The sequence below is a fragment of the Bos javanicus genome, chromosome 2 (assembly GCF_032452875.1).
Source record: "Bos javanicus breed banteng chromosome 2, ARS-OSU_banteng_1.0, whole genome shotgun sequence".
Lineage (NCBI taxonomy): Eukaryota > Metazoa > Chordata > Mammalia > Artiodactyla > Bovidae > Bos > Bos javanicus.
In genome coordinates this window covers 63,561,419-63,581,135 of record NC_083869.1, presented here as the reverse complement: position 1 = coordinate 63,581,135, position 19,717 = coordinate 63,561,419, and the positions used below count along the sequence as shown (strand labels likewise).

General features: G+C 42.3%; 1 long non-coding RNA gene across 2 annotated transcripts in view; it reads right to left on the bottom strand.

The window, feature by feature from the left end:
- LOC133260882 (uncharacterized) overlaps positions 1 to 18,782 on the bottom strand; it is a 42,932-nt gene extending 24,150 nt beyond the window's left edge. The window contains exons 1-2 of one of the 2 annotated variants that reach the window (XR_009741018.1): positions 18,615 to 18,782; positions 1,737 to 1,951 (exon numbers count right to left, since the gene is read on the bottom strand). This is a non-coding gene — a long non-coding RNA (uncharacterized LOC133260882). The remainder of the gene's footprint in view (positions 1 to 1,736; positions 1,952 to 18,614) is intronic. The other variant, XR_009741017.1, reaches the window with a different exon arrangement.
- Between the last annotated feature and the right edge of the window lie 935 nt (positions 18,783 to 19,717).

The following is a 19,717-nucleotide window of genomic DNA, read 5'->3' as shown; positions in this document are numbered from 1 at the left end:
GAGAATGAGATAAGGCCATTTGCAGCAACATGAATGGATCTAGAGATTGTCATACTAAGTGAAGGGAGCTAGACAGAGAAAGACAAATATTACATGATATCACTCATATGTGGAATCTAAAATATGACACAAATGAACTTATTTTCAAAACAGAAATAGACCACAGACATAGAAAACAAGCTTATAGTTACCAAAGGGGGGAGGGTTGGGAGGGATAAACTAGGAGTTTGGGTCTAACATATACATACTACTATATATAGAATGGATGAACAACAAGGACCTATCCTATAGCACAGGGAGCTACACTCCATAGTTTGTAACAACCTATCAGGGAAAAGAATCTAACATATATATATAACTGAATCACTGTGCTGTACACCTGAAACTAACACAACATTATAAATCAACTATGCTGCTGCTGCTAAGTCACTTCAGTCGTGTCTGACTCCCTTCGACCCCATAGATGGCAGCCCACCAGGCTCCGCTGTCCCTGGGATTCTCCAGGCTAGAACACTGGAGTGGGTTGCCATTTCCTTCTCCAATGCATGAAAGTGAAAAGTCAAAGTGAAGTCGCTCAGTTGGGTCCGACCCTTCGCGACCCCATGGACTGCAGCCTCCCAGGCTCCTCCGTCCATTGGATTCTCCAGGCAAGAGTACTAAGAACACCATCACTCCCCCACCAAAAAAAAAAAAAAAAATCTGGGTTTTACAATCTGGCACTTCAAACTTAGCCACCTACTTCTGAGGCCTATTAACTACGTGTCTTTGGGCAATTTGTCTTTAATTCTCAGCTTTAAAATGCAGCTAACACTATCTATCTACCATCAGAGTATTACAGATATTAACTGATATAAAACATGTAAAACATTTGGAACAGAGGAAGCACTCAGTAAAAGGCAGTTTTTTAAAAAGAAAATTATTCTATTCAATACGCCCTAGGGATAATACTTACTTCAGACAGTGCATTAACAAATGCTCTTAATGGAGATCTGAGATATCCAGAAAGAATTTGCCTTTAAAAGTTTTGTACGTTAAGTCTTCAGCAGTTTTCCAGAAAATTCATCTAATTAGAAGGTTTTTTAAATGACCATGAGCTCTTTGACAGCCTTATCAGCAAAAGTTAGGGTCTACATCCCTCTCTCCTGTGTCTTCCCAGGCTCATAACTGCTTCCACGAATTCAGTATGGCAGAAATGATACTCCAAGACTTGGGTTGGGTCATCAAAGCTCATGTACCTTTTACCTACTTTTCTTGGAATGCTCACTCCAGGGAAAGTCGGCCACCATGCAAGAAATACAGCTATCATGAACTGTCATTCCGATATCACATGTAGGGTGTCAATAAACAGCCATGGCTGAATGACTAACCCATGGACAGTATTAAATGCCACCCTGTGACTGAGTCATCCTGAGCATCCCGCCCAGTTGAGCCATCAGATGACAGTAACTTCAGGCAACCTTTGTAGACAACCACATAAGAGGTTCTAAGTGAGAGCTTCTAAGCCAGAAATATCTTGAATTTCTGACTCACAGTTTGGTGAGCAAAGTAAAATGGCTGCCAGTTTACATCACTAAGTTTTGAGACCATTTTTAGACATGCAGTGGAACCCTTGAAAACTTTCCTACAAGATTAAGAACCCCACAAACACAATGTTTCCAGATTCTTTCCAAGTTTCCCCAATGCCTATTTGGTCAGTGCCTTCAGAACCCTAAAAATAAAACTAGCCTCATTCTCACCCCTCTTTCTGCTCCAGCTTGATCATTTTGATGTTGATGAACAATAATTCTGTGCTTCCTATGTTCCTCCCAGTACGATGAATGGCTCTCGTCCTTCAAACCAGGACAGAGCGCCTGTGTCCACCGCAGGTGGGACTGTAGTCAGCAGGAGAGTCACAGACTGGCAGTCACAGCCTTCCCTTCACCAAGGCAGCAGCCCCTCTGTCAGCATCTGTCTGAGGGGAAAGTAGACCATTGTTGGAGTTTGTGAGCCACCAATTTGTCAATAGACATGCCTTTGAAGGGAGGAGGGTGAAGCTGGAGAGAAGAAATACAAATCCTATTTTTTAATCCTCTGGGGTTGAATGTCTGTTTCACTGCTGTTAAGATTCTTGAGAGATAGAGCGTGCCTAAGAAAAATACCATGGCAAAGGGAGACAGTGCAAATTGGTTTCCATAGCAACTTCTCCGCTAAGAGTAGTGGTTCTACCCAACGTAGAGGGGAAAGTAGGAAGACTACAATATGCTCCAAACACTTTCATGACTTAATCTTTTCCTTAAGTATTTGACTTTATGTAACTTGTTTGTTGCACGTATTATAACTCTTACCAGGAGAGAGTATTTCCCTAGGATCCCATTTCTGAGGAATTCATGAAATATAGAGCTATACTGTGATAACATAATGACATATTGCACCCTATTAAAAGAAAAGAGTATAAAATGAGTCTTACAGGGTCTAGCTCCAGGATCTAAACTAAGATGTCCAATGTTGTTCTTGATTGAATATTAAAAGTTTACTTTGTACTCATTTTACTTATCTGAAAATGGATCCACTGATGTCTTCCTATTTCACAGGACTATTGTGAAGATTAATTGGACAAAATATACATAATTTTGTGTAAATCTAAAATACAGACACACTAGTAATCATAGCAGCAGCAATAATAGTAGAAGGAAAAGTAATAACATTTTTAATGTTGGCAGAACTGGAACCCAGGTCTTCTGAGCTTACCATTGGGTTTTTTCCTACCATCCCCGCAATAGGAACTTTCCCGGTGATGCTAGTGTAAAGAACCCAACTGCCAAAGCAGAAGACATAAGAAATGCAGGTTCAATCGCTGGGTTGGGAAGATCACCTGGAGTATGGGAAGGCAATCCACTCCAGTATTATTGCCTGGAGAATCCCATGGACAGAGGAGGCTGAGAGGCTACAGCCCATAGGGTCACAAAGAGTCAGACATGGCTGAAGCAGCTTAGCATGCAGGCATGCATGCACAGTGTAACGAAAGACACAAGAATCAAAGTGTAGTGAGGTATCAACCCCATCTCCTGCCATTTGCCAGAGTCTGTCCTATCGTTAGCAGTACTTATGTCTACTCATAGGGCATTTTAAACAACCCAGCTGTTATGACTCAAGGAATGATATATGGATTGGGACAAAAAAGAAAGAGAAGGTGAATTCCAATGAGGAAGAACAGAAAGTTGAGGAAGCATACTTTTGGCCCACGCTGAAGATCTTCACATTATACTTAATGAAATTTTTAAATAAATATTTTTAAAAATAAATGTTCTTTTGTTTTAGGTCTTTATACTAAAATAAATACAATATGGGCTTCAAAGTAATCACCATGGGAGGCTGTGGTTTTCGTGCTCCTATTTTAAAACTGACTTCAGAACTAGGAACTAAGCTCTTTCACTTTAAAATTTAAAACTGTTAATGACCAAAATTGTGTTCTCTCTCCTGTTTCCCAAATCATTCACCAAACATGGCTATGAATTGCTTTCAGTTGTTTCCAAAAATCACAATCCTCCTCAAAGGATAAAAAGTCGTCACCACTGAAGATAAGTAAAAACATGTGCTCTGAATGCAATTAATTCCTACAGGAGCTCGAAACTGCCTTGAGCAATAAAGATATTGCAGGAATACATCCAAGATGATTACTTTGAAGTAGAGAAAAATCTAGATGAAAATTCCTAATATATTTGCTTGAAAAAACTAATTATTCTACTTTGTCGTTGGAACTTGACTCATTCACATATTCATCAAGTTGTTCATTCAACAAAGGCTGATTTTTCACCCCTCCTCTATAGGTACTGGGATATTAAGCTAAATACAAGACTGTCTTATCTATATGCTGATGATTTTCAAGCTTTTATTTCTACCCCCATCCTGTCCTTGTTTATAGGCTCATATGTGCCTTCTGGAACCTCCACCTTGATATTTCATAGATGTTTCAGATTTTACATTTGAAACTTTATGTCTGGTCACCTCAACCTGGGATCAAAAAAAAACAAAGCTTCTTTTTGTTTTTCCAGTTAATCACTGGTGCACTAAACTGTTCTTACCAATAGGAAGTCCAGATGCTCCTTCTCAAGACCCACATTTACTATGATTCTTTGATATTCTAGACCCTTTTTCAGACCCAGAGTCCATGTGACTTCCAAATGCCAAGTAGAGAGAGAACTGTAAGGTTCAATTTGACCACTGGCACCATCACTCCAAATGTAATCACAGAATCAACACTGGTCCCATTGAGGTCAGTGGTGATATGCTTTGAGTGATGCTTTTGGACACCTTGACCATGTTCTGAGCACCAAGGTGATCCTCCTGGCTTATGTTAGGATTACAGCTTGCTTTGCTGTATGATCCCCCGATCACCAAGCTTCTAAAGCATGACACCACCCCAGCACAGCCTGCCAAGGTCTACTGGCCTCAGCTACACACTGGTTCCTCTACATGTAAACACTTCGGTGGCCCAGACTCCCCTTCTCCTGTGGCATTTCTCTGTGCTACACTGTCACTGTAACTTTATCTCTATCTCTCTTTTGTATTAGAAGAGGACCTGAAAAATGCTGGTTTGTCAGTTCTCTGATTGCCACATTTTATCACAACATTCATAGCTAAGGACTTTGAATACTTGGTATATAACAGGCACAGTTACCATAATGAATGAAGTCAAATCCCTGTCATTAAGAAACCTAGAGATTATCTCTTTCTGACTTAACTTTACTCTGTCTGACAGTCTCTAGGTCTAGCCACATCTCTGCAAGTGGCACTGTCCCATTCCTTTTCATGGCTAAGTAATATTCCATTGTATATATGTACCACATCTTCTTTCTCCATTCCTCTGTTGATGGACATATAGGTTGTTTCCACGTCCTGACTATAGTAAATAGTGCTGCAATGAACATTGAGGTACATGTGCCTCCTTGAATTATGGTTTTCTCCGGGAGTGTGCCCAGGAACGGGATTTCTGGGTCATATGACAGTTTTATTATGAGTTTTTTAAGAAACCTCCATACTGTTCTTCATAGTGGCTACATTCATCTAAAGGACACCACTAACAGTCAAAATAATAAACATACCAGGTGCTTCAGCAAATAAGGTATTGCAAAAATAAGAGGAAGGGTATCTACAAAGATTTCTATGAGTTTTCTGGAGCCCTGACTCTGAACTGTTCCTTTTGGGTTCAAACCTTTAGGCTTGTGGTCTTTGAAAAGGGCAATCTTAGGAAAATATTCTGATATATCAGAGTCATTTCCCTAAGCCAGAAAACTTACAGAGATTCCTGTAGGATCTGAGAAAAAAGAGCTACTGTGACCTTGCTCTCCCCTTTTCTGGAGCCTTCAATGTTCCCATTCCTTGTTCTTTTTTCTCCCCTGTGAAATAATTTAATCCTATATGTGCAAAAATCACTTGTCAAAAACCTGGCATATGCAAGGCTCAGCACTCCTATGGGGGATTATACATAACCAGAGGAGCTATCAGTTATAGACAGTAAGTGGATTAAAATTTCTGTACCCATAAGCAGCCTCTGAATCAGCAAATTCTGAATTATCAGCTGTCAGATGGCAGAATGCTGGTGAACTAGGAGAGCCCAGACATCTGCAAAATGACTCCGATCTGGGTAGACACCAACATTGATACCACTTTAGAAAGGAAAGCACTCATTTTTAAAAAAAAAATTTTGATTTCTGTGCGCTGAACTCACTCCTTTGACCACAATCATATTTTTATAATATGAGTAGTTTAGGCTTAATACATGTGCTTCCCCAGTGGCTCAGCGGTAAAGAGTTCACCTGCAATGCAGAAGACCCAGGATCAATCTCTGGGTCAGGAAGATCCCCTGGAGGAGGTCATGGCAACCCACTCCAATCCTTGCCTGGAGAATCCCACAGACAGAGGAGCCTGGCAGGCTACAGTCCATCAGGTTCCGAAGAGTCAGACACAACTGAGCACACACGCACTCACAGGCTTAATACACAGGCACAAATACACATGAATCTCTTCCACACCACCTTTAGAGATGCCAGGAGACTCCCTTCAATATCTTCAGGAAGGTAGGAAACAGCACCCCGCCCCCACGCCACGCCCCCCGCCCCCCGCCACTCACTCAGCTACAAGAAGGGAAGCTCAGTACAAAATGACCATGTCCCGGGTAGCTGCCATGGCTTGGAAATTATTGCAGGGATAAAAAACAGTGGAGGAAAAGGGAAGATGGACAGTCAGTTTGAGGAGGAGTTAACCCAAGGTTGCACCATAATTAGGCAACACAGGCGGCCGATGGAGACATGTCACTTAGGAGAGAAGTACAAGCACACTTGATCAGAAACACTACAAAATAACCGGATTGCTGAAGAGGGCACATGGGGAAATCATTCTGTATAGATTAAGATGAGAAGACACTTATCTATAACACCAGTGCAGGGAAACACATAACCCATTGTATTCACTATTGCATTGCCATGGTTTGGAAAATCAAATGTCTGAGCCAGTCCAAGGTCCCAGCAGGACCTTGAAAAAACATTGAAACGTATATGTGTGTTTTCATAGCAGGGAACACACAGGTAAGAACTCGTGGACAGAGAGGGAGGCAATCCTAGGTGGAACAACTCTCATTCAGTCACTTATTCATGCAGCAAACATTTACTGATGTCTTATTATGTTTCAGGCACCAAGTAAGGAAAAATAGAGATGAACAAAGGCCTCAAAGAAGAGTGTGTGTGTGTGTGTGTGTGTGTGTGTGTGTTGTGGGCGAATGTATACATGCTCAACTGTGTAAGGGAAGAAGCAGACCCCAGACAACCAATTCTATTCCGAGGTGATAGTGCCCCAACACAAGAATACATGAAAGCAAAGGCATCAAAGATGAAGAAGCAATTAATTCTGCCTCGAGAAGAGGAAAGAACCACAGCCTGAGAATGTCATTGAGAATAAAGTGACTTCATCGCTGTGAAGTTAGAGGCATCGGACTGAGAGGACCAAACTCACTTTTCAATCATGAGATGATCCCTTGATGTACATCTCCAGCCCCCTCTTCACATACCAAAAAGGCCTTTTTCCTTGACAGATTTTCAGCCAGAAACACATTCGCCAGCCCCTACCTTCATGGTCATAGCTTTTCTTTCTTGGTATAACAGAGCAGAGAACCCCAGACTGCTGGAGGATGGGTAAGCACCAGGGAAAGCAGTGTAATGGCCACTGAAGCTGCCCAGCCATCATCGGAAACAACAAAAGAGAAATGAGAAAAGTGATACAGAAAAGGAGGGGAAAAGGAACCAAGAAAAAGAAGCAAGACTAGAGAAGCAAACACTAATTTGAAAAGATGCATGCACCCGAATGTTCATAGCAGCATTACTTACAAAAACCAAAGTATGGAAACAATCTAAGTGTTCATGGACAGATGAATGGATAAAGATGAGTGTGTGTGTGTGTGTGTGTGTGTATACATATAATGGAATATTACTCAGCAATTAAGAAGAATGAAATAATGTCATTTTCAGCAACATGGATAGACATACAGGGTATTATGCTTAGTGAAATAAAAGTCAGACAGAGAAAAACAAACCTGTACCTTATCATTCATATGTGGAATTGAAAAAGTAAAACAAACAAATATTATAATATAAATAATATAACAAAACAGAAACAGACTCATAGATCTAGAGAATAAACTTCTATTTGACATTATACTATTCCCCAAAATTACACTCTTCTCAGAAAAATATATTTACATATTCTCATCTAAGGCTAGGTTGTCAGAAACACAGAGAAAATTGCCATAAGAAATCACATTTAAGTTCCATCTAAAATAAGACATAAATGGACTTATCTATGAAGCAGAAAGAGACTCACAAATCCAGAAAATGGATGCCTGTGGGGATTTGGTTGTGGGTGTTGCCAGATTGAAGTAAAAATTGAGACAAAAATTACTATGTATAATGTAAGAAGAAAATAGGATATAGTATGCATCAGAGAGAAATATAGCCAAGATGTTATAACATCTTTCAGTTCAGTTCAGTTGCTCAGTCATGTCTGACTTTTACAACCCCATGGACTGCAGCACACCAGGCTTCCCCGTCCATTACCAACTCCCGGAGCCTGCCTATTCAAACTCAAGTCCATCATGTCAGTGACGCCATCCAACCATCTCATCCTCTGCCACTCCTTACTTCTGCCTTCAATCTTTCCCAGCATCAGGGTCTTTTCCAAGGAGTCAGTTCTTTGCATCAGGTGGCCAAAGTATTGGAGTTTCAGCTTCAGCATCAGTCCTTCCAATAAATATTCAGGACTCATTTCTTTTAGGATTGACTGGTTTGATCTCCTTGCAGTCCAAGGGACTCTCAAGAGTCTTCTCCAATACCACAGTTCAAAAGCATCAATTCTTTGGTGCTCGGCTTTCTTTATAGTCCAACTATCACATCCATACATGACTACTGGAAAAACCACAGCTTCGACTAGATAGACCTTTGTTGGTAAAATAATGTCTCTGCTTTTTAATATGCTGTCTAGGTTGGTCACAGCTTTTCTTCCAAGGAGCAAGTGTCTTTTAATTTCATGGCTGCAGTCACCATCTGCAATGATTTTGGAGCCCCCAAAAATAAAGTCTCTCACTGTTTCCATTGTTTTCCCATCTATTTGCTATGGGACCGGATACCACGATCTTACTTTTCTGAATGTTGAATTTTAAGCCAACTTTTTCACTCTCCTCTTTCACTTTAATCAAGAGGCTCTTAGTTCTTCTTCACTTTCAGCCATAAGGGTGGTTTCATCTACATATCTGAGGTTATTGATATTTCTTCTGGCAATCTTGATGCCAGCTTGTGCTTCATCCAAGCTGGCATTTTTCCTGATGTACTTTGCATATAAGTTAAATAAGCAGGGTGGCAATATACAGCCTTGACATATAGCTTTAAATGGTAGATATTCCATTAAATGGAGAAGGAAATGGAAACCCACTCCAGTATTCTTGCCTGGAAAATCCCATAGACAGAGGAGCCTGGTGGACTACCACCCATGGGGCTGCAAAGAGTTGGATACAACTGAAACAACTTGGCATTTGCATTCCATTAAAATATTGAATCATTCTGTTGTATCCCAAAGCAAATACAGTAATGTGAATCAACTGTGCCCCAGTTGAAAAGGAGTGATGGATACCTACAAACAAAAGCAATAATCAAGAATGAAGGTTAGCAAAATAAAAATGGGGAAGTTTCAGGAACAGAATTCCCATCAAGAGATTAATTTGAATGGGATTACTAAAAATGTCCATTGTTTCACTCACTAGAAAGAACAACATGGAGGATGGTTAGAAACAAAACATGGAAGTGCCTTAGGAAATAGCATTCGCATGCCTGGGCATACAGTCAGGGAAAAGCAACATTTTCAAAGACAAAGGGTAGCCATGCCATCCCTGCCAGACCAGTTTCCATAGCAAGGACATGGCTGCAAATTAAGTGTACAAGGACACAGAAATGAATAAAGAAAATGGGTTCTATACACACAATGGTAGATTAATCAGCCTTAAGGAGCAATGAAACAATGCCAAGCTCAGGCACAGGCAAGAAGACAGAGATGATCATAGCAAGTGGCGTAAGAGACAGGCAGCGACAAATATGACGTCACTTCTAGGTGGAACCTAAAAATGGATACATATGAGCTCCTTAAGCCAAGATTAATAGTTCACAGACTTGGGAAAAACTCTTCTCACTTACTGTTAGCAGAGAAAAAAGGTGTTGGGCACATGAAAATGAGCTACTTGACTAACATGTGCATACTACTATTTAGAAAACAAATCACAAGGACCCACTGGGTAACACTAGGAATGATACTCCAATTTCTGTAATAATCAATACAGGAACAGTGCCTGAAATACAGCATATACACATCTATGTGTAAGTGAATGGAGTGGCTATGAATTGAAAAAAGCAAAAAACAAAACACCCACTGCCTTGTAATTCACCTATATGCTGCTGCTGCTGCTAAGTCGCTTCAGTCATGTCCGACTCTGTGCGACCCCATAGACGGCAGCCCACCAGGCTCCCCCATATATACTCAAGTTCAAATAACTGTATAAACACAATAAGTATAGAACATATGCTGACTCTATTCCCCTCATCCCATGGTTACTTTGACTGGAATCACATCTCTGGAGACCGGGCAGGCCTGGGTCCCCCAAGGCTGGATTGTTGTGGGGCTCAGAGTCCTGGGAGGATGTGGTAGGCAGTGTGACCTCACGATGTTTCTGGAGTGCCTCTTGCCCTCTGCAGGAGCCCTCAATCTCTGCTGCTGCTGCTGCTAAGTCGCTTCAGTCGTGCCCGACTCTGTGCGACCCCATAGACGGCAGCCCACCAGGCTCCCCTATCCCTGGGATTCTCCAGGCAAGAACACTGGAGTGGGTTGCCATTTCCTTCTCCAATGCATGAAAGTGAAAAATGAAAGTGAAGTCGCTCAGTCGTGTCCGACTCTTAGCGACCCCATGGACTGCAGCCCACCAGGCTCCTCCATCCATGGGATTTTCCAGGCAAGAGTACTGGAGTGGGGTGCCATTGCCTTCTCCGTCAATCTCTAGATACAGGCAAAGTAAATTAAGAGATTTGAATTCACGTAGACACACATACATGTATCTAATAGGTGATGGAAAACGACCTACTGAATAGCAGGTAGAAGTTTACTGAACACACTGTAATCACCTAGATGGGAACAAGAACTTGAAAGAGAATAGATAATTGTTCATGCATTAATGAATCAAGTTCATGTACACCTGAAACACACATAAAATCAGAAATCACCTCTCAGTTCAGTTCAGTTCAGTCACTCAGTCGTGTCCGACTCTGTGTGACCCTATGAATAATTGCAACACGCCAGGCAGATCCTGGTGGGCTGCCATCTACGGGGTCACACAGAGTCAGACACAACTGAAGCGACTTAGCAGCAGCAGCAGCAGCAGCAGCAGCAGCAGGCCTCCCTGTCCATCACCAACTCCCGGAGTTCACTCAAACTCAAGTCCGTCAAGTCGGTGATGCCATCCAGCCATCTCATCCTCTGTCATCCCCTTCTCCTCCTACCCCCAATCCCTACCAGCAGACCATCCCCATGGGAAAAAAAAAAAGAAAGAAAGAAAGAAAGAAAGAAATCACCTCTATTCCAATGTAAAAGCACACAGAAATGACGGGCGATGGAGGGTCGGGGGGTGGGTGGGGGGAGGGGAATGTATCAGGTTAAATAATGCTGCTGCTTTGTGGCCATTTTCTGTAATGACATCTTGAAAAGCTGTGCTGATCCAGTTCAGTTCAGTTCAGTCGCTCAGTGGTATCCAACTCTTTTCGGCCCCATGGACTGCAGCACACCAGGCTTCCCTGTCCATCAGCAACTCCCGGAGCCTACTCAAACTCATATCCCTCGAGTCGGTGATGCCATCCAACCATCTCATCCTCTGTCACTCCTTACTCCTGCCTTCAATCTTTCCCAGCATCAGGGTCTTTTTCAGTGAGTCAGCTCTTCGCATCAAGTGGCCAAAGTATTGGAGGTTCAGCTTCAACATCAGTCCTTCCAATGAATATTCAGGACTGATTTCCTTTAGGATGAACTGGTTGGATCTCTTTGCAGTCCAAAGGACTCTCAAGAGTCTTCTCCAACACCACATTTCAAAAGCATCAGTTCTTTGGTGCTCAGCTTTCTTCACAGTCCAACTCTCACATCCATACATGACCACTGGAAAACCATAGCCTTGACTAGATGGACCTTTGTTGGCAAGGTAATATTTCTGCTTTTTAATATGCTGTCTAGGTTGGTCATAGCTTTTCTTCCAAGGAGCAAGTGTGCTGACGGGCACTGAGTATTCTCAAGGCCAAAGGGTCTGTAAGTCAAAAACAGCTGATCTCAACAAACATCCTAGGGGTGGTTGTGAGAAAAGAATTCAAAACAGGGCTGAGTTATAAGAAGCCTCCTCGAGATGTAACATGAACTCACCCTTGAAAATAAACCACATGAAAAGAGGTCAATTTCGCTAAATATTAGAAGTGCAAATTGAAACCACAGGAAGTTTCAGCAGAAATCACCTCACAGCACTCAGAATGGCCATTGTCAGAAACTTCACAAACACTAACTGATGGAGAAGGTGTGGAGAAAAGGGAATATTCCTCCCCTGATGCTGGGGATATACATTGGTAAGAGACACTCTGAAGGATCTTGTGAGGGTTATTAAAACAAAGAAAATGAGAATGAGGTTAGAACATTCTAACACCATACACAGAATTAACTCCAATTAATAAATTTCTAAAGGTCAGGAGGGGGTCTATGAAAGTCTTAAGGAAAACATAGGTAGGACATGTGATGATATAAACTACAAGGTCTTTTTGAGTTTGGATGACATTATTGCAAGGTCTTTTTGAATCAATCTCATAGAGCAATGGGAAATAAACCCAAAACCAGGAAAACACGACCTACTTCAGTTTCAAAGCAGGTGCCCAAAAGAAGGGCCTTAAGGAATGAAAGAAAGCAACCCAGAAAGCAAAGAAATATTTGCAAACCAAGCTACCCACAAGCAATTCATCTCCAAACAGCTCACAACTTGGTAATATTTAAATAAACCCTATGCCATAAAAATATTGAATCACTATGTTGTATTGCAACACAAATACAGACTCTACTGCAATTAAAAAAAAAATTGATGTATAGCTACAAACAACAAGAAGAAAAAAGTGACAAAATGAAAATGGGAAATTATATACAATAGAAAAATCAACTGATAAATTACTTTGCATGAAATTATTAAAAACCACATGAACTAGATATACCATTTTAATCTTTGCTTCAGAAAGAACTAATTAGTCAAAAGAAGCCAATGAATCTACCAACAAGATAAATATGGACAAGAAAGCCATGTGAAAGTCACGTTTTACCAAGTCCACGTTCTGATAGTGAGTACCTCTGATACTCATTCTCATAAGGAGTACTCTGATAATGAGTACCATAAGACATATAAAAATTTTGATGATTTCTTCAAAAACAATTCAAAATGTGTTAACTGTGTAAATGTATTTCCCATATTTTTATCTGTGCCCCAAGTTTCCCGGCTGAAATATGAAGAATTTCCTATTTTAGACAGGAAATTCTGAGCCCCAGTTTTCCAGGAATAAAGAGAATAAACTAGTGTTTACTAGTGTGGAGAGGAAAGTGAGGTGGGGCAGCATGTGGCAGGGGATAAATAGGTACAAACTACTATGTATAAAATAAATAAGCAACAAGGGTATATGGTACAGCACAGGGAATATAGCCAATATTTTATAGTAACTTTAAATGGAGTATCAGTTCAGTTCAGTTCAGTCGCTCAGTCGTGTCCGACTCTTTGTGGCCCCATGAACCACAGCACGCCAGGCCTCCCTGTCCATCACCAACTCCCAGAGTCCACCCAAACCCATGTCCATCAAGTCAGTGATGCCATCCAACCATCTCATTCTCTGTCATCCCCTTCTCCTCCTGCCCTCAATCTTTCCCAGCATTAGGGTCTTTTCAAGTGAGTCAGCTCTTCACATCAGGTGGCCAAACTCTTGGAGTTTCAGCTTCAACATCAGTCCTTCCAATGAACACTCAGGACTGATCTCCTTAGGATGGACTGATTGGATCTCCTTGCAGTCCAAGGGACTCTCAAGAGTCTTCTCCAATACCACAGTTCAAAAGCATCAATTCTTTGATGCTCAGCTTTCTTCACAGTCCAACTCTCACATCCATACATGACTACTGGAAAAACCATAGCCTTGAAGAGACGGACCTTTGTAGGCAAAGTAATGTCTCTGCTTTTTAATATGCTATCTAGGTTGGTCATAACTTTCCTTCCAAGGAGGAAGCGTCTTTTAATTTCATGGCAGCAATCACCATCTGCAATGATTTTGGAGCCCCCCAAAATAAAGTCAGCCACTGTTCCCACTGTTTCCCCATCTATTTCCCATGAAGTGATAGGACCAGATGCCATGATCTTAGTTTTCTGAATGTTGAGCTTTAAGCCAACTTTTTCACTCTCCTCTTTCACTTTCATCAAGAGGCTCTTTAGTTCTTCTTCACTTTCTGCCATAAGGGTGGTGTCATCTGCATATCTGAGGTTATTGATATTTCTCCTGGCAATCTTGGTTCCAGCTTGTGCTTCCTCCAGCCCAGTGTTTCTCATGATGTACTCTGCATATAAGTTAAATAAGAAGGGTGACAATATACAGCCTTGATGTGCTCCTTTTCCTATTTGGAACCAGTCTGTTGTTCCATGTCCAGTTCTAACTGTTGCTTCCTGATTTGCAAACAGGTTTCTCAAGAGGCAGGTCAGGTGGTCTGGTACTCCCATCTCTTTCAGAATTTTCCACAGTTTATTGTGATCCACACAGTCAAAGGCTTTGGCATAGTCAATAAAGCAGAAATAGATGTTTTTCTGGAACTCCCTGGCTTTTTTGATGATCCAGTGGATGTTGGCAATTTGATCTCTGGTTCCTCTGCCTTTTCGAAAACCAGCTTGAACATCAGGAAGTTCACGATTCACATATTGCTGAAGCCTGGCTTGGAGAATTTTGAGCATTACTTTACTAGTGTGTGAGATGAGTGCAATTGTGCGGTAGTTTGAGCATTCTTTGGCATTGCCTTTCTTTGGGATTGGAATGAAAACTGACCTTTTCCAGTCCTGTGGCCACTGCTGAGTTTTCCAAATTTGCTGGCATATTGAGTGCAGCACTTTCACAACATCATCTTTCAGGATTTGAAATAGCTCAACTGGAATTCTATCACCCCCACTAGCTTTGTTCAAAGTGATGCTTCCTAAGGCCCACTTGACTTCACATTCCAGGATGTCTGGCTCTAGGTGAGTGATCACATCATCGTGATTTTCTGGGTCGTGAAGATCTTTTCTGTACAGCTCTTCTGTGTATTCTTGCCACCTCTTCTTAATATCTTCTGCTTCTGTTAGGTCTATACCATTTCTGTCCTTTATTGTGCCCATCTTTGCATGAAATGTTCCCTTGGTATCTCTAATTTTCTTGAAGAGATCTCTATGGAGTATAAATCTTTTAAAATATGGAATCACAATGTTGTACAGCTGAAATTAATATAATATTGTAAATTCACAATATTACAATAAAAAATTTTTAAAGAAAAAGAGTCAAGAAGCAAGATAAGAAAGTGGGAAAAAAGCAAGAAAGGGGAAGCTAGAAATAGAAACAAGAAGAGGGAAAAAAAGCAAGGAAAGGGAAGCAGGGCAGTAAATTAATGTGTAAAACACTGGCCAGTTTTAACTCGTTTTGCCTCCTTAGGCTGATTAATCAAACCTTGAATGGTTTTTAGAGACAGCATTGCGCATATGCACGAAGGGAACCCATGCTGCCAGGATGACCTGGAACCAAGAACCTTCCATCTGCAGAGCCTAAAGAATAGAAATGCTGCCTCCAGAACCCCTTGCTGCTGCTGCTGCTGCTAAGTCGCTTCAGTCGTGTCCGACTCTGTGCGACCCCAGAAACGGCAGCCCACCAGGCTCCCCTGTCCCTGGGATTCTCCAGGCAAGAACACTGGAGTGGGTTGCCATTTCCTTCTCCATAGCAAGCAAGAAGTTCTTCAGTAAGGAAAATTTGACTCCAGCAGCAGGAATAGCTTGTGTGGACTAATTCAAGACCAGCAACCAGCTTCCAAGTTTGAAATTCCCCCCAACTCCTTACATCTCACACTGCACCCTGGATCCAGGAGACAGACTTGAGAGCTTTACCTACTGTCTTCTTTCTGATTGATCTCTGAGTGAAACTCTTTTCTCAAAACGCTATCCTAGTATTGGCCTCTCTGCACAGAGTACTCAAAAAGAGACAAAGGTGTGTCACTTCCTGTGCCCAAGGCAGTGAATGAAATGGGCTTGTCCTGCCTGAGGCCAAAAGGAAATTCAGTTTAAAGAATTTTTTAAAGGAGAACCAGATCTGGCAACGCCATACAGTAAAATCTTTGTTATTCAAAACATGAAAGAATGAAGGAATTTACTGTGTCCATTCATGTTTCTCTAGGCCCTCAAAGCTCTGGAGGCCTGCCCCCGCCTCGGAGGACGCAAGGGGCCCGGCTATGCTTGGCAAGCTTTGAGAGAAAACTGTTTGTTGTTTTCCCCCAAAGCTTTGGTGGCTTGTGAAGAGTTTTAAGATGTTCCTCAAGATGTAAAAGACAAGTTTGGTATTATTTGTGCCCTAATATGAAGCAGCCAGTCACCCTCAACCTCTTACATTCCCAATGAAAAGAAACTAAAAACAGTTTTTGCAGAGTGTGTGCGTGCCAAGTTGCTTCAGTCGTGTCCGACTATTTGCGACCCTATGGACTGTAGCCCACCAGGCTCCTCTGTCCAAGGGACTCTCCAGACAAGAATCCTGGAGTGGGTTGCCATGCCCTTCGCCAGGGGACCTTCCAGACCCAGGGATCGAACCCACATCTTTTAAGTCTCCTGCATTGGTAGATGGATTCTTTACCACTAGCACCATCTGGGAAGCCCATTTGCCCAGTGCTAGCCCCCGAAGTAGGAGAAGGCAATGGCAACCCACTCCAGTACTCTTACCTGGAAAATCCCATGGGCGGAGGAGCCTGGTAGGCTGCAGTCCATGGGGTCGAAAAGAGTCGGACACGACTGAGAGACTTCACTTTCACTTTTCACTTTCACGCATTGGAGAAGGAAATGCAACCCACTCCAGTGCTCTTGCCTGGAGAATCCCAGGGACAGGGGAGCCTGGTGGGCTGACATCTATGGGGTCGCACAGAATCGGACACAACTGAATCAACTTAGCAGCAGCAGCAGCAGCAGCCCCAAAAGTGCTAGCTGAGTTGAGTGGGAATGTTACTCTCTAATGTGAGGTCTGTGTTATCAAAGGATTCCAGAGGTTTCTGGGAGACTCTGGAATGTTCTGTGAATCAGGGGTATGAGTATACCATTTGTACCAAGTGGAGGAAAAGCACACACACTGTCCTCTGTTCACAAAAGAAAGAGAAAAAAGTGCATGAAAAGCCTTATTTCTTCAGTACAGCATGGAGAGTGGGTTTTATTTTTTTAATTCTATCGAAGTTTAGGTGATTTACAAAGTTGTGTTTAATTTCTGCTGTACAGAAAAGTGACTCAATATATATATATATATATACTCTTTTCCTGGTTCCTTTTCGTTATGGCTTATCACAGGATATTGAATATAGATCCCTGTGCTACATAATAGGACCTTGTTGTTTATCCATTCTATACACAATAGTTTGCATCTGCTAACCCCAAATCCCCACTTCATCCCTCCCCAACCTTTCCTCCCCCTTAGCAACCACAAGTCTGTTCTCTATGTCTGTGAGTCTGTTTCTGCTTCCTAGATAGGCTCATGTGAATTGTATTCTCTACTTAAAAAAAAAAAAAATTATTGGGGTATAGTTGATTTACAATGTTGTGTTAGTTTCAGGCATAAGCAAAGTGGATCAGTTACAGCATGGAGAATTTTCATGACTTTATCCTGGCAGATAAATAAGTATCCGGTCTTCCTCACCTCACCTGAAACCTGGCACCAAACTGGGGGTTGTGAATGCCTATTCTAAACTGAAGCAGGGTGGAGCATGGGAAAGCACTCAGGACTCATGTGTGTTTTCTCTCTGCTTTGACAATAACCAAAGATGAGTCACCGGGCAAGTCACTGAACCATGGTTGTCAAGTTTCTTCATCTGCAAATGCAATGAATTGATTTCTTTTCAGGGTCTCAAAGTGGCCATCCTGAAGCTGAATCTGGCCGGCAGACATGCCACATTTACCATGTGCCACATCCCACCAGCTCTGCCTGACTTGTGACATCTCCTGGACCAGTCCACTAGAAGGTTTTCCTGAGATCATGCAGTGCTCATTCCCCAAGTGTCTGCTCCATTTTTCTCTTGAGCATCTTTACTTAGATGCTTCTAAAGTATCTCAACCTCACTGAGTCCAAAACTAATCCTTATTTTCTTTCTTCCCCTTTGACCACACCTAGTTGCTCTCACCGGAGAAGGCAATGGCACCCCACTCCAGTACTCTTGCCTGGAAAACCCCATGGATGGAGGAGCCTGGTAGGCTGCAGTCCATGGGGTCGCTAAGAATCGGACACGACTGAACGACTTCACTTTCACTTTTCACTTTCCTGCATTGGAGAAGGAAATGGCAACCCACTCCAGTGTTCTTGCCTGAAAAATCCCAGGGATGGGAGAGCCTGGTGGGCTGCCATCTATGGGGTCGCACAGAGTCGGACACGACTGAAGCGATTTAGCAGCAGCAGCAGCAGTTGCTCTCACAATTCTTCTTCCAACCTCTGAACTTTGCTGTCCCATTTGTTTAGAACATCCACTTGCACCTCTCTTTTTGCCTAACAAACTCCTTCTCATCCTTCAGATACCAGCTTACTTCCATTTAGCAATCCAAACTTGGTTCTATTTGCTGGCACACAGTAAAGCCAATCTACTGACTCTGGGTTTGATGAAGGAAAGTGCATCCTTTATTGCAAGGAACCAGCTTCCCTGGTGGCTCAGATGGTAAAGAAGCTGCCTGCAATGCAGGAGACCTGGGTTCGATCCCTGGGTCTGGAAAATCCCCTGCAGAAGGGACTGGCTACCCACTCCAGTATTCTTACCTGGAGAATCCTATGGACAGAGGAGATGGCAGACTATATAGTCCATGGGGTTGCAAAGAGTCGAACACAACTGAGTGACTAACACTTTCAGGGAAGGAGTCAAGACAGTTGTACTTAAAAGACTGATCCTTGATCGCTTTCAGGGAAATGTTTTAAAAACAGGAGGAGGGAGGGGATTGTGGGGTGTGGGATCAGCATGTAAACATTCTTCTGATTGGTTAATGGTGGGGTAACTGGGAGGTGACATCATCAACCTTCTAGTTCCAACCAGTCTGGAGGTCTCCGTGCTTGTGGGGAGCATTAACTTCTCCCACCTGCCGGGGGTTTCAGCATCTGCACAATAGCTCAAAGGACACGGCTCAGAATATTATTCATAGTCCTTGAACTAAAAGTCCTTGACTTTGTTTAATGGCTGGGCTATTATTTTGTCTTGCTTGTCTGTTTTCCTTTCTTTCTGCATTTTTTCACTTCTCTGATTAAATTTAGTCTTTGGAATTCAGAGAAGTGAGAAGTTCTAAGAGGCTGAAGTTTTCTACAGACAAGTGGTAGGTGGAGAACATGGAGGTGGGGAATCTGTTCCAAGAAGGCCCCATAGGGTTCTTCTAGGTGACACTTCCTCAAAGAAGCTCTCTCTGCCCACCAAGACTGTGCTGCTCTAGGGTCTCACAGCACCCTGGATTTTTACCTCTCTCCCATCACCTGTCAGCTCATCTGTGCAGTCATAACATAATCACCTGTTTACCCTCAGCTTCTGACAACAGGCTCAGCATCTTATGTATTGCTTTTCCTGTATTTAACACTGTACCTGGCCCAGTGAATAACTGTCGAATAAGAAAATCAAATTAAAAAGCACACACTTGATTCTCTCTCCTAAAAGATGTATAATCCATCTCTAAGGATCCTTTCCCTTATTTCTTTCTCCTAAGCCTAGCCCACAAATCAGTGACCTGCTGTGATATAGTTCTTTTCCAGTGATTGCCCAGTGATGTAACTTGAGCATTGATGTGAAAACTCTTGTCTGTATGGGTGTTTCTGCACTTAAGTCATTGCCTCTGTGACAGCAGGATGATGAGTAAAAAACAAACGAAGGCCTAAGAATGGAG